Source organism: Ischnura elegans, chromosome 4 (genome assembly GCF_921293095.1).
Source record: "Ischnura elegans chromosome 4, ioIscEleg1.1, whole genome shotgun sequence".
NCBI classification, from domain to species: Eukaryota; Metazoa; Arthropoda; class Insecta; order Odonata; family Coenagrionidae; genus Ischnura; species Ischnura elegans.
In genome coordinates this window covers 8,644,757-8,667,091 of record NC_060249.1, presented here as the reverse complement: position 1 = coordinate 8,667,091, position 22,335 = coordinate 8,644,757, and the positions used below count along the sequence as shown (strand labels likewise).

Below are 22,335 nucleotides of genomic sequence, written 5' to 3'. Positions count from 1 at the left end.
TTATAATATTTACAAACTTGGCAATGTTTTAAAAGATTTTTTTTATTTCTCTGAGGCTTTGGGGGGGGGGACTATCCCCTCACCCCCCCCCCCCCATAGTTACGCCACTGCGTAAAAAAAAGCAGAGGCCCTGTTTGAACCTCCTTTCCGTTAGTGGTTTCCATGGAGCAAGGAGGCGGCGGGGGGGGGGGGAAGGGGGGGGGAAGGTTGGGGGGTATGAGGGAAAGAGCGCGATGTAGTGGAGTTTGAAATTTTCTCCGCACCGCAGCGCTGGCCTCGTCGCGCCCGTTCTCGTTTCGGAAAGGCGGGAGAGGAGGAACCTGTCGCTCTCGCGTTGTTTTGCCTGTGCTGCTCAGGAGGGCGCGGGTTCCATGCCGCAGTTTGCCGCCGGCTCTCAACGTAGAAGCTTGAACGGAGCTGCCGGCTTGGACCGAGGAAAAGGCGGTAACCATCCACGTATTCGGACGCCTGTGTGCTACGCTGTTCTTTTCTCAGCTCCTAGAAAATCACTACGTATTCGCGTTCACTGTTGTTCCGCCAATGATAGAATCGGATGTTTTTCTATCTGTTGATCGGATATGCCTTTGTGATAAGTGATTGTTCTCAACGGTGACGACTTCGTACAAGGCGAAGAAGGAATAAAGTGATGCTTGCAAATGTGGTGACGAAGGGAGTTGTTGATTCTGTCGTCTCAGCAACGACAAGTGGTTACTGATCGAAAGGAAGGTATTTTTCGCACTGCGTGTCCTGTCAATAGCGAGTGAAGGGTGATCAGGAAACAAGAGTACTAGTATTGTAGGTACTGCTGTTGAGGAGGAATAGAATCCATGAGGATTGGAAGCAGTTTCATTACTTTTGGACCCGCGAGTGCGTTACACTACCAACTTGGATATGCATACTATGCTCTCCTGCTGCTGTCTTGCCAGTCCGTGAACTAGGTGAGTGTTAAGAAAGCTATCAAAATTTTTTTGACTGGGGCTTAGTTTGTTAATAGTTGAAAATTTGTTGATCTTCAAAGAATGACCGTGAATGTCACTTCCAATCACCTCAAATTAATGTGGTCATATTCACTATACATGATTATCGATCTACATGGTACACCGCGAGCTACCTACAGGACGTGTGGCAGGGGGTGACCAATCATCAGCATGAAATAGCTTCCCCGAAGGCGCACTTAATGGTCATCGACAAAAAATATACATGTGCAATAATTAAAATGTCGCGTGCACATTCGTGCTGATGGTGGTAGCTCCCAAAAATCGTGCATAGCTCCATGCAAGTTGAGAGAGTCGAACTCGAATACACTCACATAGAAATATAATTTGCTCAAGATAGAAAAAAATACAATTAGGAAAAAAATACAATTGGGGAAAAATAAAAATGGGTACTATCATCAAACTTGGATAAATCAAGTAACACTTCAATGAAATACGTGCAGATTAAATTTTCGAACCGGCACCATTGATTTTTTCAATAAATATTTCATGAGTAACTGTGATTTAATATCATTTGGTACGTGTGGCAGTAGCGGATAAAGAAAAAACTCAAAGGGGGGGGGGGGCGCAAAATATATCTTGAGTTTTCTTTACTCTTATCGCAGTAAAAAATGATCAAGTCACAGGCAGGGTATAAGAAAATTTTATGTAAGTTTATATATATGTAAGTTATTGTACACATGTGAAAGATAATGCCATCTTATGATGTTAAAAAGTTACAATTGTGGTTTTGCATTGTCCGGCAATACGGGCGGACCCGCAACGGGGGTCGCGCGCCCCCCATCTGTATCCGCCACTGACGTGTGGATCGAATATAAGCTAAAAATTCAATGTCGTCATTGCTTTTTGAAAATTTCCGATGTAGGAATTAATGTCTAGTGTTGAGCCAGTACTCTACTATCAACCTAATTTGATCTTGTAGTGGTCAAGTTTACTCTTTATGCACAGGCGCCGCATAACGTCTATCTGCATTGTACCCCGCGCACTACCTCTGGGACGTTTGGGGAGGATGAACTTCATTTGATCTTATTTTTCCCAATTCTTCATTGCTCTTCCAGAAAAAGAAGACGCCATTCGCAACGTTTAGAAAAATGTTAAGGCTAAGCGTTGGTTTTGGATTCCCTTGTAAATGCTATTAGCCGGCTAGTTTGCACGTCCTGTGTCCTTTAGTGGTGTTGGAGGGGTAATTGTAAACCCTCCTAATTGTACATTACGTAGAGGTGTATTTATGAGGCCTATTCTCATCGAATCATTGCGGACAAACTGCCATGTTAGAATGATTGTACATATTACATGATCGAACTTCGGCAGCATTTCGCGGTAAACGTGTGATAGTTTCCTCATGCGATGGGGAAGGACGTGGAACGAACGGACCGGAGTTCGGCTTTAACTGTCAGCGATTGTGTTGGCTTCAAATCCTTGGGTCCCAAGTTCGAACCCAGGTTATGGAGACTTGGTTAGAAGTAGGTGCTTATCCCGATGCCCGCTCGGGTGCACTGTGTAGGGCATTTGACAATGAAAACACAGTTCAAAGTGTAGAAAGTTTGGGGCATTTGAACTTTGAACCTCCCGAGCCCCTGTGTTCGCTACGATCTTGACTTCGCCCTCGGAATGGGACGTTTGTCCTTTGGCGCCTTTTCCTGTGACCAGGTAAACGTCAACGCTGAGTTTTCGCATTTATGTCGCGTGAGTGGATAAAGCCATAACGTATAACATCATCAAGCGATTTCTTAAGGACACCTCTGAGTTGATCATTGTGGCGATGTGTCTTTCTTGAACCACTGCCAAAGCAAAGTGTGAACCCAACGTAAGAACACTTCTGTGTGTTGATATTAGCGACTGCATATCATTACTGATCTACTGCTTTAGCAGTCTCTATACCGCCGCACTGCTCTGCAGGCTTTTTTACACAATGCATATCGATGGCTAAGTTCTAACAACACGTATCTCAAATTCGGCCGGTTTGAGACAGGTATCTTAAACAAAGTGTAATAACATTAAGAAAATAAAATACAAGCAAAAGACAACTCTTTGTTTATATTTTATTTTATTATACAAGTTGATATTTTTGAGATACGTGTTGTTAGAACTTAGTCATCGATGTGTACCCGTGCAAGTAGTACGTTGCTAGACAAATGCACGGATGTATGAACGAAATGAGAATAGGGGATATTTCCTGGACATTTATTCGTGCATTTACGCATTTTTAGTTGTTTACGCGGTGCATTTTTTATGTCGAATGCGTTGACTCATCTAATCCACGTGGGTGGGAAAACACATTCTGTGGAGTGGGTCCGCTTTGAAGTGTTGAGCGGCGTAGGATGTAGATGCTGTGGTCCCTCGGAAGAGTGTCGGCGACCGTTCGAGGAATTCCAAAAAGAGCGGTTGTGGGACGCGCCGGCGTCTGTAGGCAGGGCGACACCCGCCCTCCCCGCCACCCGACCCTATGGACCGAGGAGGAAGACCGACTTTCGCCGGAGGGCGCTCGCTTACTTCCCCGCCTCATCCGTAGAAATACTTCAGACACTCGAGTGTGTTGGCGCGCTATCGGACATGGGCTGCCGCGCCAAATGTGCGCCGAAGCTCGACGCGCTGTTAGAGGCTTCGAATTTTAGCCTCTTAATATTTCATGGACATTTTGGACCTTACCCCCTTTTATGTTTTTCCTAAGGTTTTTATTTTCCTATTATTTTATACAATTTTATGGCAAGATTCATAGGATTTGTAATGGTATAATTTTAGTTGTTTTTTTTGGCGCCTGATATTTAGTTTTGTATTCATTCAATAAACAACTTTCAAATGCAACAAAAACAATCACACTGCCGGAAGTTCGCTGGCTCTTTACATTAAGGAAACCGGCGAATCGCCGGCTATTTACCCGAATGGGTTAAAGTATTGGTTTTAAGAGACTGGAGCGTTACCAAAAACTCATTCAAATGTTTAGAAATGTTTCAATCGCTGGTAGCGTGGTAACCTAATATGCAACTTTTCGACGCACTGAAAATTCGGTCTCCGGAGATCAACATTTCGGGGCGTGTCTCTCTTTAAATTATGCCGGCAAACGTTTGTGACAATACAATACACTTTAAATCATCAATTTCGCATCTAAAGGCCCTCGCAAAATATTTGTAAAAATTGGTCCAGTTTGAGCTATAATTAACTAAGAATCCGCAGTTCAAGATTTTAAGTTCGTTTCTCTATTAAAAAATACAATAAAATATGTCTAACTTTAGCAGACACCAGGGTGTACAAATAAGACAAAATTTAGCATTATGATTCGTAAATGCAGTACGGATTATGCCGTTAAATTTGGTCTGAGTTGAATTTTGACCGTAGACACATTTCGTCTATTTGAGTGCGGCGGCCTTGATTCAACGGCCTTTACGTCGTGACTCATCGTGTTAAACTAGACAATATAGGACGTGGGAATCATGACTATCAAATAAAAAATAATTACGACTTTATTTGTGTGTAGATAATTTCCTAGCGTATGATATCATGCCTGGAAGGCAACCTATGTTGTCCCGCAGTAAGCTGAACGGCCATCGACTTGAAATATTTGGAAATCTAATGATCACCAGAAACGGCTAAATTTATCTCGCCCGTGAAGTTGTGACGAAAATTTGTAAAAAACACATTCCACAATCGAATTTAACTTAAGATATGAGGTTTAAATAAAATTTCGTTTAATTTCTCAAGTACTTAGCCGATATAGTCCGTTACGGCACGGTAGGCCTTCATTTTGGTGGCGTTTTACTTAGTTTTGGCTGGTAAGGCTTTTGCGCTTTTTAGGATGGCTTTTTTAAGATATCGCTGGGATTTTATTACGGCTTATGATCGATAGATTTCTTAGCCATATCTGCAGCGTCATCTGGTTTCTATTGCAGAAAAATATCTTTCGTCATAGCTGCTGTGGTCAGTTTTTCCGGTACGCTTTTTGGTTCTGAGAGCACAAATGTTATAACTTGCAAATTTCCAGCTCAGTTTGCTTTAAAAAAGATTCAGTATTAGCGCAGTAGATTTGGCAGTTGGGAAAAGTTTCAGTTTTATTACATCAAACGCTGATGAGGCAAGTCATCTTTGAGTGTCTATTGTGTGTCAAGGTGCTGGAGAGAATTTCTTGGAACGAGTGAGTGCCGTGTTGAGGGACAATACGTCACCTTTAAGTGCATAATTGAAAACTGTGGCTGCGCATTTCTTCAGAGACTGTTACAATTAGAAGAAGAAGATTTAGAGAGGCATAATACATAATTTCGTATTTTTGCATCTACTGCCTTTTTTCATAGTATTAATTTTTTTTCAGTAAAGTGGAAGTTTTGGTAGGTTTATCTCTATGAATTGAATTGACACCACCCATCAAAAGACTCCCTTACACTTGCACCTGTTTCGTCGCTTTAATCAGGCGGTAAATGGCAAAATAATTGTTTGGAAACAAACAATCGGAGCGTGTTAGCCCCCTGTGCTGTTTCTCTTATCTATTATGTTAAGTGCTGCGTCGTATTCATGATCGCCAAATCTAATTTATTTTCAAGGCCGCAGCCGGGAGATAATTTTGAATTAGTCTAGGTCTTTTACTAGCACCTTCTATCGATAAGACATCTCGAAAACTGATGTCCATTGGACGCTGGAGCTAAGGCTTCTTTCACATAAAATTTCTCTTTTTATCTTACGCTGCGATGTTTTTTACGCGATCTGGTGGAGTAACTTGGGTACGCTCCATTGTTAAATAAAGTGTCGCGTTGTTGGCGGCTGACGCGACGGAGGGAGTGGAAGGGTTTGCGTTGTTTTAGCGCGGGATCATAAATCGCATTGCGCACTGATTTTCCCGCCTTCGCGCGCGCGTCTACATAATGGTTAGGCAGCACTTAAATGTCGACATAATTTGATCTTATTGTGGTCATGTTCACTCTTTATGCTCAGACGCCGCATTACATCTATCTAAATTGTACCCCGCGAGCTAACCAGCGGAGGTTTGGCGAGGGATGAACCTTATTTGATATTTTTTTCCCCAATACCTCATCACCATTCCAGTGATTGAAGACGCCACTCATAATGTGTAGAATGTTTTAAAGGCTTACCGGTGGTTTTGGATTCTCGTGTTAATATGGTTAGTCGGCAAGTGTGCAATCTAATGGTAGGTCGCATTGCGCACTGATGTTTCCCGCCTTCTCGCGCGCGCGCGTCTTGGAATGATGAAAAGGGGAGGGGGCCGAGGAATAAAAGATCCACTCCAATTGGTGGATTTAGAGGGCGGCGAACGGATGGTCCATGTCAAAGGGAGAGCGGGAAGCCCCAGTCCTCCGTCCAGCACAATTTGAATTTGTGTTACATGCACCAACCGCTGAGGGCGCGTTTAAATCGGTTTTCGAAACTCTGCGCGGGGCGGCGCTGAGCGCAGAGCGATCCATATAGTCTGACACGTTGTGCTGTGGTATTCGCGCTCACAAGATTAAGCGTTGAAAAGTAAGGAATTTATTGTACGTCGCATCAGCTCGAGTATGATTTTCCGCTAACAGTCCTAATTGTAGTGCACTATTTCTCCGAAGTGAAATTCGAATCGCTCTGCGATCAGTGACGCGTGTGTGGACTTTGAAGAATCGCTTTATATTTGTGGTGCGTGATAACACATCCAGTTGCCAACTGGGGAATCCTACAATCGTTGCATATTTGTGGATTTGAGCGGAGGAGAGGTAGAAAGGAGCAGATTCTACAGTTCTGCGCTTCTCTGTATTCGGCTCACACACACACGTTCCAGCACTCTTAACTGTTACGAGCGGGGTGATGACTATCTAAGGGGTTCGGAAAATGGGCTCAATCATAAATTTGTTATTATTATCGACATTGTGTACATTAAAGGAATGAATCCTTTTCATCGTAATCAATCTTAAAACTAATCGTCATGTTTGAGATAATTGTATAAAGATAAACAATAACTTAATAGTTCTAGGAGTTTGAAATCCAATTTAAAGAGCACAATATGAGCATAGAATTTTATGTATTTTTTCAAAATAACAATAATAATATGTATCATAATTGTATATACTTGCAAAATTAATGAAAACCTTCATCGATAGAAAAGAGAGGTTTATCACATTGTCATTCCTCTCATCATCTCACGCTGAAATGTATTGCATCTTACAGTTCGGGCACTTCAAGGCAGCTTGTTGAATAGTTTTATTGTCAGGTTTTCTGAATTTTTGAGTCTTTTTAACAGCCAACTGCGACTTTAGGTATAGAGGAGTACCTAATGTATTTTATTCAAAAGAAGACGAAATGAGAGCAGTTCGTATGCGTAATGATGAATATTTCTGCTAGTACGTGACGAAGAGAGCATTTCATCAAACCAAAGATCTATTTGCATCGGGAAATTCAAGTGTGGAGAGTGGGGAAGTTATATATTTGGATCATGCTTCTTAATGGTAGTGAGGTATGGACGATGACTGCATGGAAGAAATCAAAGGTGGAGGCTTTTGAAATGTGGTGCTACAGCGGAATGATGAGGATCAAATGGATCGACCGAGTTAGTTATGAGGAAATCCTTAGAAGAGTAGGAGAGAGGTGAAGCCTCATGAAAACTTTTATTAGGAGATGGAACAGCCTTATAAGTTTTCCTGGATATCACGCAATTACTTATACCACTTCTTTTTTATAGAGCGCGACCCGGGATCCAATGAATTATCATCATCTTCAGGCGCAAATTATGATTTTATTTTAAATTATGATTTCAAATCATAATTTGCGCCTGAAGATGATGATAATTCATCGAAACCCGGGTCGCGCTCCGTAAAAAAGAAGTGGTACTAGTAATTGTGTGATATACTGGAAAACCTATAATGGAATACCACAAAGTTAATCAAGAGCTAGTGAATTTTGGAACAACCTTATCGACCGTATCTTGTGAACGATGGCCTGATGAAGACAATCGTCTCGGGAGCATTTGGATAGTAAGATCGGAAAAGGAAGACCTCGAATGAGATCTATGGAACAGTTAAAGAACGATGAGAAAGAGAAGAAATGAGTAGGCGTCAAAAAAGACCTGCGTCAGAACAATCTAAGGACTGGATTGTTGACCAGTGGAAATGATGATGATGATGAGCCCTTGACACACGCGCTAACGCCTTCGAGGTTGGAATAAGGGCCACTTTCCCAGTCGATCGTCAAGGCCCTCATTCCATTCCCTAGTTATCACCTGTGGGACTTCTTTCCTGACGATTGACTTCTTCCCTTGGGCGAAAAAGGAAGGAGAGGGATCTCTATAAGGTGTTTGTTCTCTCTTTTTTTCACTTTTACCGTTGAAGCTGTCTCCCTGGAGACTAGTGAGATCGGCCAGTTCTCAAGATCACGTCGTCATTAATGGCAGTGATGGGAAATCAGGTGGCGCATCTCTGGGATATAAATTTCTCCGGAATGCGCGAAAGAGATTCCCCATTGCAGGACACAAGTTTCTCTTTTCCTCTAGACGAGTTGACTTGCACTTTCTACGACTGATATCTAGAGGGATAGTCCGTCTGCTCTGCCCCTTGGACACAGAGGCTGGAAGAATTGGGGCGGGGAAATTCTCCCGACCCCAAGTGTAAGGGGAATAAATTTCGCTGTGGCTAATAATGTAGTATTTGGACTCCACTGTACACCAATGGATGTAGAATATTTTAATCCCGCCGCTTGAGAAGTTTCATGTTGAATACACGAAAATTACAGAAGAAGATTGTTTAGTCAGCCTCTGGATGTGTTGTCACTCACCGCGAATTTTAATTAGTTAACAAAAGTTGCCAATCGTAGTGCATCGGACACTTATGGAGACCGATTAAAATCCGCCCAAATTCGAACTGATTGTGGTAACAGGCTTGAGCAGCACGGACTGGGGCCTCCACACATCAGTCTCCTTGATTCGATCTCGCCGCCTCTGCTCATTGATTATATACATGTGTTGATTGCCATGGGATATATTTCCCCTGGACTGGGAATCGAACCACCGATCTTTGGATTTCGTTCCACTGCGTAGACCATTTAGCCATCCTATATTGTAATTCCCTCAGAAATTGGCCGTGGTTCATGGTGTTAAAGCCCGAATAACAGGATCATTTTTTTCGTCCCTACCCACCTCCAGCGATCGTTCCGGGAATGAAAATCCCATCCCTTTTTCCATCGCTCGGCACTCCCCTTTTTCTGTCGCTGAAACCACAGCCTTTCAGCCAATCAGAAAGCCCCAACACTGACAGCGATTGTGACGACACGCCTGAATTTTAATTGAACGACTGTTGTAAATACGAAAAGTGTGGGGATCAGCGATGGAAATAAAGGGATAAGGGTGGGAATGTCCGTTTGATTAATAATAAATGATGGGTCAGTGAGGGATCACTCTTTTGATCCCTGAAAAGCTATCCCTAGAACTATCATTCAGAGGGACAGAAAAAATGATCGTGTGATTCAGGCTTAAGTGCTTAGGCTCTTGGGAAGTAAGTACCACCATGAGAGTGGAAATTAGATTTTAAAATGATCTTTGCATCCGTCCACGTGTAGCGTGACAAGCAAGTTTAGAGATGGAAATAGAAATGACCGCTCTCTGCCTCTTCCCTCCTTCCGAAGGAAATGAATAAATGAAATGTGTTCTAGCGCATAATGTGTTCCGCCGCGATGAATCTCACTCCATTTGTCGGCGAATATGAGGAGCAATGATCCTATCTCTCTGCAGTCGTAATGGACGTCTCGAGAAGTAATTGGATCGTGGTCCATTAATGCAGTGAACTTCAAGGGGAACGGTGTTAGAGGAGGTAGAGGGGTGTCAAGGAAATATTTCGAAGACCGAGCACCGCTCTGGTCCTTCGGGATTACCATGGAGAGGGAGCTGGGACGCAATTTGGGACGCCGATGATGCTATGCAATGGTTATGTTAAATTGTCAATGTTTAATGCAGGAAGGGGTTCGTAATGCATTCACTTTCATGTCCAAACCCTTCCGCGTGATTGTCTTTCTCCAGTTCGGTGCCTCATCGCAATGGCACATCGATGTTGCGTAGTTGGTAATCACGAATATTCATTACAACCGAGAATCCTCCAATCGGCCGCTGAATCACTCACCGCGCAATTAAAATATTTCCTAAATTCGCCGGAACGACGCCGACGGATAAGCGATCCGAATTTCGCAGATGAATCAACTTATAATGGGATATAATGAAATGCGAAAAACTTTATCATTAACGTGGCTCTTCATCATCTGGCGATCACGTGACACATCCAAACCTTGATCGTACATTATTAGATTTACGTGGAATTTTTAAGTTTTTTTTTAACCTTTCATTGTGTTGAGTTGATTCCATGAAATCACGCGCGAGACAAAAAATTAATAGGGTAGTTAACAGCAGTTTATATTTGTTATGATATGATCAATCAAATTATTAATATTTCAGAGTTACCATCCTCACCATTTCGATTACTGTAATGCAGACGTTAGGAAAAAATGGATCGCCACGCCGCGGATATTTTTGGAAACCGATTAAAATGCGTCCAAAGTGGCAACATAAATCATAATTCTACGGTACGGACTGGGTATTCCTCTGCTCAGTCCTCCTTTCGCTGATAATATTAGGCCTACGGTGGATTTTTATCAGGAGAGAAATATTGGAGGATCGAAGGAGCAGTGCGTGGTGTCCGTTAATGGAATTCCTCCATTCACATTTTCGGTATCACATTACCGCCATTTCATTTTTCTGTCAATCATTCGACCTCCTATTATTTCTTCCTTGCGCGGATATTTTTTGCTGCCAGAGAGACTTCGCTGGACTTTTTGCGAGGTATGAATTTTGTGGACCTTCTCTTCCTCGTCGGTGGAATACTGAGCAGTGTCTATACGGACGTGCTTCATTTCGCTGCCATATCTTCCTCCGCGTGCGAAAAGTGCACGGCAGTTTCATCTCCGTATGGAGTGCCTTCTAGTCACGGTTTCGTGACTCGTGCGGGAGAATAGGGTGGTTTCCTATTATTTTTCTATTGCCTAAATCGAAAGATTAATACTCCTGGAGTACGCATTTCACGATTTTAGATTTTTAAGTGACGATATCTATTTTTCGCGATTAAATGAAAAGTGAAAAATTTCAAGTGCGCGAAAACGCGACGGCTAAGTATGAATGCTGGGAAAAGCAGAGTACCCTGCTAGCAGGTAGCGCTTGGCTTAAATAAGGATTATTAATACCTTATCAAACGAAGGAAACTTTCTGACTATAGGCAGTTTTAATAGGTGATTATTAAGACATGTTTCCCTGAGCTCTGTGCCTCATGCATGCATTGATAATCTCAAACGATGTAAAACATCTATCCACTCGTCCCTGTGACGTCAGGTGGAGTGGCATCGCATGGGCGCCAATCTGGCCTTTTTCAAATGAGGTTAAAATTGACCATTAACATTCGTCTAAACTGGGATTGCTAAAACTAAATAATTTGCATACTATGAATACACTAACGGAGGGTAGCGAATCGCCATCAATGCCTTTCGTATTATTTGATGAAGGAAACTACCCTAATGTGAATCGGTCATCTTCATGATTCGTTCACTCTGTACGCGCCCTCTGTTGCGCCGAGGCGCGCCGCTCAGTTTTCCAGAGACTCTAAAATGAGGCACAGACCCGAAAATGAACTTCCTTTTCGAACAATTCCTAGTGTACACGGCGTCTGACGGAAATGGCCGAATTATAAGCCGCTGAGTACTTTTAAAACGTTTCTTGTTCAATGAAATATCTGCGGTTAGCCATCGGCCAGTCTTTTTATGAAGACACCCAATAATACACTTAAAGTTCAGAAATTCCACATAGGACTTGCTATCTTTTTTATGTATTTCTACCGTCTTATAATGTTTTAATGATTCTTTATTGCCCTTAGATATAAACACACGACTAAAATCAACCAATTACTGCCTTATTTCTACCATTACTATATCGAGATGGTGGAAGCTCACTGCGTTTATTTTGTCGACTCCTTTCATCATTCCTACCTCAGCGTCTGCGTGCGATACATCAAGTTAATTTAGAATTTCGTGAGATCTTCCTATCCTAGACCGGTATCCGAACCCGATTTTCCCGATTATACGTCTGCTGTTATGCTACTTTAACTAACAAGGCATGTTATTCCTGGGAGGAGTTCCGGAATTTCCAGGTTTGAATCCCATTCAAGGCATAAGATTTTTCCTCTGTGGAATTTTCGCTCTTCGAAATGAAACTGAGCTACTGAGCTACATCAGGGGAGCAGCTAGGAATTAAGGCCTGGGGGAGAAGGGGGGTTTAGGTTCAACTAATACCGGGGTGTGTGGGGTATGGAATACCCACCAGGATAAGCGGTAGGTGCAAGATAAATAAATTGCGGAATTTTAAGATAAATGGTTCAAAACGGTGAGATTTACGGCTTTGTGAGGGAAATTTTTATTAATCCTTACACCATTCTGTTAGTAATATCAATCCAATTAAGCAAAGTGGATAAAACTTAAAAATTTCTCTGAGCTCTGGGGGGGGGGGGATTTATTCCTTAAAAAACCCTCCCCCTCGCTGCGCCACTGACTGACATAGCCAGTAATGCTGTACTCATCTCCTCTTTGAATTTTTATAACGTCGGCGTGGATAAATTAGCTCCTTGGAATTGTTTGACAGGGTGGGTTCAATTGTTGCCTCCCAATTTATCAGACGAACGTTTTTTATTCTGCACAATGGACTTCTCCTTGAGCCGTTGATTTCGAAACCAGGGTCTCTGAAAGTCGTGGTTTGATCCAGGCGTCTCTTCTATTCGTGGTGGAGTGAGACTTTCTTTCCCTTAATGACATTTGTATCGTCGGATCCTTATAAGGGGATGCTAACTCCATCGATCTTTCAGGATTCGAATGAGCCGTCAAGCGAGAGGAGGAAAATGAGATTTCTTTTTTCTTCCGTGCCGCGGCGTTATTTAGCGTGATACCTAACCGAGAAGGTTACAATTAAATTGGTACTATGGTGGTCCTGAAAGACATCTTGAGTCTACTCATAATCGCACGACATTATACTGTGGTTTGGCATTGTTTGGGCCGTTTGAAGGAGAAGCCATATGTGCCGTCCCTACCATGTATGAAATACGATATTATTATTATTATTAAAATAATATCACACATAATTATTCAGCGCGATTTCTAAAGAATCTTTTCTCCAAGATTTATATTATTGTAATCTAAACAGAAAAATTCAACAGAATATATAAGTTCTTGAATGGTAACATAGAGAAAAATACACTTTTGTGTGGTCCACGAATGTGTATTGTCACCACCCAGGTTTCTCAGAATTATTAAATTATAAAGATATAATTTTTCGAAACTCGGTCAAAGAAATCTGTAGACCGTAAGAATGTTTATCTTTTGATATTTTTTACCTGCCATACGGTTCCAAAAATGTCGCCATCTCCCATTGCTGTTCTTTAATTGCATGAATAAATGTAGGTTAACACGAAATAAAATGAATACCAGTACCTTTTTGTTAATTAGCATCTTCGGGGCAAAATGTTTTCTGGAAAACTTTCAAAGTTATGAATAATTCATTTCATTTACACCGCTGTGCTTGTGGTGTTGGAGTTCCTGTTGTGTCCCATGGTATCTAGTCAGTGGCAGTTCAGCCGCCACTGAGTTGACATCCGATTGATCATTTACATCACTTATCCTCTTCCCTGATTTGATCTAGGCTCTGGCGCGTAAGGAATTAATCCGTGAACTTAATGAAGTACTAAGAAAAGCTGCGCGGTTCCTCACCAACTACTACGAGCGAATGGAGGGCGTTACACAGCTTTTATACAGTGCAGTAGTTGGGGGGGGGATACGGGCTGGTACGGCGTAATTCCATACTCACGATAAGCGTACCAGTTAAACTATCTTTTTACATAGGTAAAAAATAGCCCTCCTGTAAATTGTCCAATGGATTTCAGAAAGAAAAATCGGAAATCATGACTTGTTTGTTCAGAGTTATCTCGTGGCACAACGTGGAACTAATATAAGAGTTGGAGTTTGAAATTACAATCGCGGCCGGACGAATAATAGGTAGATGATCAGCTGTTGGCAATTTTTGGTGAGTTACGCCTAATTTTTTTCCCAACACCAGCTCTGCTTTTATACGAATAGGTATGGAATCCGCTACACAGCGGGAGACTACGTTCTAGGCTTATTGCTCTTATTGTTAGTTACTTGACACTGCATCATCTTATCATCTTGGAAATTCGCCATTTTTTTAGGTCCGACATAGCGATAAAATAAGACAGATTTAATGCGGAAACTATTTTTTGTTAACGGCTGGTGTCCCAACACCCTCCGCCAAACGCCTTTTGTGGCCACTTGCGGGGTAGTACGTATATGTTAGTGCTCTGGGTGTTAGATTTATTTGCGTGTTTTCCTCACTTCCCTCAAGAATGTAGCGTAGGGATCTTACTCGGGAGTAGTTGTGGGGACATCTTCGTATGCCTTGTCATGCGACGAAAGATTAATGCGAGGAAATACGGTCGCCCACAGGTGTCGAAATATATATCGAAATGAATTTCGAGTCGGGAGATGAGAGACACATCGTGAATCGACATAGAATCGCATTTTCTCGACTCAGCAGTCCTTGGTGGTTAACGCCTTTTTGGTGTGACCTCAATGTGCTGTTTCCTCGTCTGATTTTTCGAGTTCACTTTCCGATGATTGAGATAGTGGGAGTGAAATTCCTCCCGCCAGGTTGTTGTGCGCGTTGAAGTTTGCTCCAGGAAAACGTGATGGACTCGAAGGGGAACTTTACGGAGGAGGACGACCCAGTCCTTTCCGATTTGTGATTTTCGCCTTTGGTCGCATTCCAATCGGCCTCCATTAATGCCCGCAGCGCGGCGACAAACGCAAAGCGATCCATTTATTAGAAATATTTGTCATAGAGCAGGGGCGCAGCTAGAAATTAAGGCTGGGGGGGGGGGGGGTTTAGGTGCAGCAAATACCGGGTTGTGAGGGTATGGAATACTCACCAGGATAAAGCGGTAGGTGCGAGATTAGTAAATTGTGGAATTTTAAGATGAATGGTTTAAAATGGTGAGTTTTACGGCTTGTTGATGAATTTTTTATTGATACTTACACTATTCTATTACTAATATCAATCCAATTAAGTCAAATAGATTAAACTTAAAAATTTCTCTGAGCCTTGGGGGGGGGGGGAGGTTTATCCCCCAAACCTTCCCCTCGCTGGGCCACTGCAATATGTATTTTTCGCTAGTTATTATCTGGGTCGACATTGCAGTACCTGATTTAGCTATTGCATTTATTTATTTGTTCAGAAAAGTTTGAATTGATATAGGTATATTTAGGTGGTACTTAGAAGTTACATCAAAAGATATGAATCATATCTTCACTTCTCCGAAATCAGAACATTTAAAGCCTTTTTTATTTATTTTATTTTATTCTCAAACCAACGGATACAGCTGTTATTGGCCATTTTATACCGGGGCATTCAACAAATGTAACAAGTAAGCGCGCATGAATAACCATGCCCTGGACCGGGGAAACCTAGCCAGGCGGGACTCGATCCCGTGACCTCTTGTTTGACAGGCGAGGACGTTACCCCGCCGCCACCGAAGCCGGCATTTATTTGAGGGGATTCAAAGAATCGATGACGATTGGCTATCAAAAAAACCCATGCCGTGGATAGGGGCAACCTTTCCAGGAGAGGCCTGAACCTGCGACCTTCGATTTGGCAGGCGAAGAGTTTACCCCGCCGGGACCGAGGTCAGAATAATAAAGAAATCGTAGGAAATGAAAGAAATTGTGGAGCATCAAATAGATATTGATATATTCCATAATTAAATGAATGCATTCAACACTTTCATAATGACGTTCCCGAATTTTTTCTATAGCTACGTTTTTAAGCCATCTTTGGCCTAAAAAGAAATTGAATGAATTCCTATTAACCCCTAGTTTAATCTTCCCAGAGATCAAAATCTCTAACTTAGCTGTAATATTCGAAGTAAACGCTCCTTCGGAAGCGATTTCAAGGAGATCCTTGGCCAGTAGCTGCCTGAATCACAAGATCATTTTTCCGTCCTTCCGAGCCATAGCTACAGCCATAGATACAATGATAGTGGAAAGGATGACTTTCAAATGACCGCTTCACGTAAATATTATCCGCGACAGCTCCAGGGATGGAAATCTCTTCCTTTTTTCCGTCGCTGAAACCATCGATGATAGCGCCTTTCGGGCAATCGGAACGCTCGCCATCTCGCAGGGATTGTAACGCCACGTTTGGCTTTTAATTGAATGGCTGTTTTAAATACGGAAATTGAAGGAATAAGCGATGGAAAAAGCGATTAGGGTGGGAATGACCGTGTGATTAATTGTGAATGATGGGTCAGTGAGCGATCACTATGTTGAGACACAACATTCGGGACTCCGTATGTTGTGTCCCGGAAGACAGAACGCAACAACTCTATTTCTCCCCTGAAAACCTACCACTGAAGCGGAGGGATGGAAAAAATGATCGAGTGATTTAGGATTTTCGATTTATGAAATAATGGTGGAATGTGGGGCGACAGGGATGATAGAAGAATGTTATGCGATGCGAGATCACGAATTTCATTGATTAGAATCATACGTTTCCCCTGATTTTAGTTTTGGTCCAAATGGAAAGGAGACCAAATCACTCAATTACGAATTTCCATGGGAATTCATGGTTTCCTTTTGCATCTTGGCACCCATTCCATGCTGCGTGGATTCTTGTGCGTGTTCCATTTGTCCTTGAAGCCCTTTCATTGTAAAAAGCGCAAAAACGGGGTCAGCTAGAGACGTCTGGCACCGACCTTGCATTATAGCCGTGGAGAAGGCCTGGAATTAGAGGGAGGTTGGGTTTCATGAAGTATAATTCCCGTGTAATTTTTTTTACTCAATCTTTGACCAGAACTCGGTCTTTTTTTATACACAATGCAATATATTTTGGGTTATATATATTTGGGTTATATATATTTTGGGTGTATGGCGCAAAGAATTTCAACCGACCATTTTTATTTACCTCGGCGTCGTTTGATGCCAGAAATGATTAATGGCGTCTTTTTGAGGTATTTTTATATCTTCATTCTCGCGAAAAATTAATAATTTGAGTAATTTTCGCACTTGTTTAAGCAAGTCTTCGTTTATTCGTCGCTTGATGTATATTCGCAATTTAGAAAACAGATGTCATGTCAACTGAATTGTATAGGCCGTTTTACACGGTACACGGAATTGCGCAGGTTAGAGCTGCATTAATTTCTAAAATGGCGTGGAATTGCGCGAATGCATGAACGAAATTAGAACAGGGGCTATTTTGCCGTCTCGCATCCACGCATTCTCGCATGTGTTCTAGCAATTCACCGCTTTACACGACTCAATTTTGATTGCACCTTCACACGTACGTCAGACTGCGCAATTCCGTGTACCGTGTAAAACGGCCTTAAGACATGTTGAGTGAGGTGAGAAATATTCTTGATGCGGATATGCGGAGGATGAGTTTGAATCGAGCGATTTTTGAGCGGGGTACTGATGTTGAGAACCGTGCTTGAGGGTAGAATGGATGGGGAAGGAGGAGGAAGAGAATAGGATATATTGATGTGGTGTAAGCGAGTAGGCCTTATTATGAATCGGAGAGTGAATTCCAATTTAAGAGCGGGGCAGGCTTTAGTGATTCGTAAAAATGCGCCACGGAAGTCCACCTTCATCATTGTCGTCGTCATTATCTTCGGCACTACAATCCATTTAGAACCCTGGCCTTCTTCACTGCTTCCTTCCATTATTCTCTATCCTCGGCTACTTCTCTACTCGTCCACTTTACCCCCAGCTTCCTCAAATCTTCTTTCTTGTACGTCATCTATGTTTTCTGGGTCTTTTTCCACTCCTACATCCCTCTCGATTTCCTTCTTAAACTTCTTTTTCTTACTACTCTTTCTCTACCATTTCTGAAGGCTGTTTTGCACGGTACACGGAATCGCGCAATCTGACGTACGTGCGAAGGCGCAATGAAAATTGCGTCGTGTAAATCGGTGAATTGCTAAAACACATGCGAGAATGCGTGGATGCGAGACGGCAAAATAGCCCCTGTTCTAATTTCGTTCATGCATTCGCGCAATTCCACGCCATTTTAGAAATTAATGCAGCTCTAACCTGCGCAATTCCGTGTACCGTGTAAAACGCCCTTTAGTCCCTGCTCATCATATTCTCTATTACTTGACTATATGCCTTCTTCGAAATACAGCTGTTGCAATTCCTCATTCCTTCTGGTCCTTCACTGCCCCTCTTCATCGTCCGGTCGGTAATCTTCCGAAGAATTTTTCTTTCCCACTCCCGAAATAAATTCTCAAATCGACGTCCAAAGCGTTGGTGACTATTCTTATGATGACTGTTTTGGAGATTCTTTTCTTAATAGTTTATCTCACGGTTTTTGCCCTGAATCCTTCTCATGGGGAATGTTAACTATGCACGATTTTCTGCGGCTATGATTTCTTTAATCTCTTCATAATGTAAGCTTGTCTTAATTGAAATTCGGGATTCGTTTTATGAAAATGTTCCTCTGATGAAACAGTGGAACAGCTAAGCCCACTTCATCACCACCACCTTCCTTTCCTCGACCCCTTATCCCTACCACAACGCCGCTGCGGCCGAACTATAAACTAATAATCTCGCGACTGCATCATCATCGCCTTGGATGCGCTTCTCGCTTTCGCTCTTTTCGGTTCGCTCCTCTTCGCGTCCTTCACGCAACGCTTCCCTCCGCTCATCTGTTTCCGACGGGAAGGGCGCGCACTACTCGCCTCCAAGCGGAGAGAACCCCCGTCGCGAGTCAGTGATCGCCTCCAGAGAAGCCGGACAATGTCCATCCTCCCCTCATCCATAAGAAGACGACTCACTGTCACTCGACCGTATATACAGCGTAGAGAAATATGTTCATACGACATTCTAACCCTGCATAGCTTATGACAGTGGAAACGAGACTCCAGTGCGGGCTTGCAGGGTTACACTCCCGTGCCGGCTTTTAAGCTTTCGCTTTTTACTCCTGCACCACGAAAGGGGGAGGACATGGAAGGAGAAAGGAAGGAGGCGCCGCGCGCCGCCGCAATAGGAGCCCGACGACGGCTCCAATGAGTGGATAGGAGTGGAAGGGAAGGGATGAGGAATCCCGCACCGTTACAGATGCGGGCGGGTCCTTCTACTAGCGAATCCATGATTTAATGTTTCTACAGAAAAGAAAAAAAATCCTATGAGGAAGGAAATTTCTACGATTTTTCGTAGATTGAATAGCTTATGGCAATAGGAATCAAAATTACCCGTAATGTTAAGGTCGAAAACGCACCATTTTTACCCTGCATAAACTTTGAGCCGTGCGATCCGACTGGCAACGAGTTCGTCATGTTGCCGGACGCCTTGTATGCATCGTGATCTCCAGCAGGCAAAGCCATAGGGGGTCTAGCTCTATGGGAAAAGCATTCCAAGCCATGAATTGTCCAGAGGATTCGGCAAAAGGCAGACTCGAGGCCAATCTTGCTAAAAGTTTATGTAAACTATATTTTTGCCGAAACTGTCGTCCGCAAAACATGAATCAACGCGGTGTAAACCCGGAAAACCATCACCAAAAGTTTATGTAGTTTAAAAATGGTGAGTTTTCGACCTAAACATCATTCGTAATTATGGTTCGTATTTTCATCAGCTATACAAGTTTTGATTTGTCGTGAGAAAATTTTTCTCTACGCTGTATATACGGTCGAGTAACAGTGAAGCGTCTTCTTAGTGATAAGGGGAGGATGGACATTGTCCGGCTTCTCAGGAGGGGATCACTGACTCGCGACGGGGGTTCTCTCGGGGATTTAAGTTTCTTCTGGCATCAGCTATCCAGGGTTAAAATTTTCTGCCACAAATTTTCTATGCCATATTGTTTTCGTTTTCTGTGTCGTATTACTAGTTTAAATTCGATTATTTGAGTTTTTACTTTGTGGAAATCTATTTTAACGAATTGAAAATATTTGGTGCCATTTTTCACGGATGTATATTCGACATCGACCGGTTTTTTTTTGCGTCGGCGACGTCATCAGGTCGTGTTTATACGTATTTATTGTTCGGTGCATTACTGTGCCTTATTTTCCCTGCTGGCATTGATGATGTCACCTATGCAACGAAACCAGTGCATTGAGAATAAAATCCGTGAAAAAAGTACCAAATATTTTAAACTCATTGAGCACTTATCTTGAATATATATTGTAGGTTTTACATAGTAGGCCTATCAGAATTTCTGCGTGTCTCAGTTATGGCAATTTTGCATTTGAGAAAATATGGAGGTGAAATTTTGAAAATTTAAGGTAATTACTAGAAAATGTTGAGAACGGCCGGCTATGATAGAAAATATCAACTGATAGATTTTTCAAATGATTGTGCACAGTGCACGTTTTGGGAAGCCCGCTTCACAGTTTACTAATGTGCAAAAACAGTTACCGCAAACATTCTCGCTGCTCGAGACTTGCTCATTACGCCGACATTTGTAGCTGGTTGCATACCTGACTGGTAGCGGTGGAGAGATTGGGGTTCGAAAACCGGCTAAACCGAATGACTTTTTTTCATGGCAATTTTCCACGATTTTTTTCTCTAATTATCTCCGATTTTGTTGTTTATTTGCTCTCGTTGGCATGACTCCGTACGGAGTCAATTGCTTTTAAGCAGCATTTCGACTTATTCGTTACCCTGAAGAAGTCCTCTGCAGCGGAATGTTGGTTGGTTGAGTTCAGAAATATGCACAGTTGACGAGTATTTTTAAACCCCTCACGCGGATCCACCCAGAACAGCGCTAGATGATAATTAATGTTTTTAGAAAGTAGTGCATGAGCAAAATGAAGAACGGTTGAGCAGGAATGATGCGTATAGGGAGATGAAGCTTTTTTTTTCTCTCTTGGGGGTCAATTATTTTCCACTCGCCCTTTCTGAATAATATCGGAGAATTGTGATGATGGGGTGCAGGCGACGATAGCGCCTCGCTTGGTAGCGAAGAGAAATGACCGCGCCCGCGTGAATGTGATTATCGTGTTCATGCCTGCAGCGTGCGATCTCGAAGCGAGAAAGTCAACGGTTCGTCTGGTTCAGAGAGAGCACCTGCCCTGAGTTAATTGTAATTATTTCTGCTTACACGGGCACTGAACTGACCACGGCAGCAGCAAGGAAACCTTGTCTTGTTTCAAGGGATACGAAGCGGATGGAAAAATGAGTGAAATTCAGACAATCCCTCCGAGAAAAGTACTTCTCCTGTGACCCTTGCGTTACTTCTGGTTATATGTACGGGAAGCTGTTTCAAGGCAGCGCGCGGTTGAATTAGCGACTCGCCCTACGATTATTATTTTTATATTCTTTGTGCCAGCTAATGTTTTCTGGAGGAAGAAGCTGGTTCACCGATGCTTTATTGGTCGAGTTTGGAAAACGAAGTAACCCACATTTTTCCGTTTTAAGATACTTCGCCTACTTTCTTAGCTATTCGCTGCGAAAAATCGAAGGCCTCAACCCTTTCGCAAATGAGTTAATGACGTCACTGACTCTTGCCGTGAGGCTCACCGCTGCTTCGCTGCCACGTGATTTCGTCACTCATTGCTCGCTGTTATTTAGAATCTAGGGAGTCAGTATTTCCGTCCAGGTTCGGTTGTATCAGAACGAATTAGTGAGCCAAATCTCCCGTGACGTCACTAACTCATGAAAAATGGGCGACTACTTTCCCATTAGGACGAAAATATTAGGACGAGGTATTTTCCCGAACGGATAGGTATGAGAATTCGTTTTTCCCCCGAACATTTAAGGACTTTAATAAACCCGAACAGTAAAGGACTTTACTAAATGCTAGGCGGAACTAGACGGAATATTAATTTGTTCACAAAACTTGGTTTTAATCTTTTTAAGTATAATAATGGCTGGTGTCCTAACACCTATTGAGGCGTCTTGCGGGGTGATATGTGTATTTTGATATAGATTCGTGTATGATGTGCATAAAATATGTTTTTCATTCACCACATCTGATGTTAAACGTCTTTTCCGTTTAAAGGTCACAAACAGCTCTTCTCTATTAGTGTTGGTTTTTTGTCGATCCATTTAATTTAGTTACTACCATTTTAACTAGCTATGGCCGCATCCGTGCCCGCAGGGTTGCTTGTTGAATCCTGAGATTTTATCTCGGCGTTTACTTTTCTCGCTTTGAGGCTCTCTATTGTTTGTTGAACTCTCTGTGGTATCTGTGGCTTTGCAATTACTGGTGCGGAGCAGTATCCCAATAAGACGAGGGTGAGTGAGGAAAAACGACACGTAAGGAAGGATTGCATTCATTGCGTGGGATTGCCCAATCGAT

General features: G+C 42.6%; 1 long non-coding RNA gene across 1 annotated transcript in view; it reads left to right on the top strand.

The window, feature by feature from the left end:
- The first annotated feature begins 359 nt into the window (after positions 1-359).
- The window catches only part of LOC124158282, a 79,539-nt gene continuing 57,563 nt past the window's right edge, over positions 360-22,335 (top strand). The window contains exon 1 of the long non-coding RNA XR_006864755.1: positions 360-938. This is a non-coding gene — a long non-coding RNA (uncharacterized LOC124158282). The remainder of the gene's footprint in view (positions 939-22,335) is intronic.